Source organism: Etheostoma spectabile, chromosome 17 (assembly GCF_008692095.1).
Source record: "Etheostoma spectabile isolate EspeVRDwgs_2016 chromosome 17, UIUC_Espe_1.0, whole genome shotgun sequence".
Lineage (NCBI taxonomy): Eukaryota > Metazoa > Chordata > Actinopteri > Perciformes > Percidae > Etheostoma > Etheostoma spectabile.
The window spans coordinates 13,150,301-13,150,635 of record NC_045749.1 but is presented as its reverse complement, the minus strand read 5'-3'; the positions used below and the strand labels follow the sequence as shown (position 1 = coordinate 13,150,635).

At 45.1% G+C, this 335-nt stretch overlaps 1 protein-coding gene across 1 annotated transcript in view; it reads left to right on the top strand.

Moving 5' to 3' along the window:
* The window catches only part of LOC116705526 (rho GTPase-activating protein 19), a 10,029-nt gene that overhangs the window by 2,347 nt on the left and 7,347 nt on the right, over positions 1–335 (top strand). The window lies entirely within an intron of this gene.

Here is a 335-nt window from a genome sequence, read left to right as displayed (position 1 = left end):
AACTAGTAATGTTAGAAAAACTACAACACCGCACCGGATCTAGCTAGACCAGAAAACAAAACAACAGGAACGCCGCACACACTTGTTTGGGCTTGCGAGCCGCCCAAAGAGTAGTAACGTTACGTTTTGAGTGGATGGCGAGCGTGAGACACTGAAATGGATGCCAATAGGATTCTGAATGGAGAGTTTACTTTTAAAAAGTTGCCAAATGGTTCCATTGACAAGAACAAAGGGATCTGTGTGTTTTGTCGTTGTGAACTGAGCTATCATAGCAGCATGTTCAGTCTGAAATACCACTTGATGGTGAAGGACCCAGCTGGTGCCAATTCTCCCCC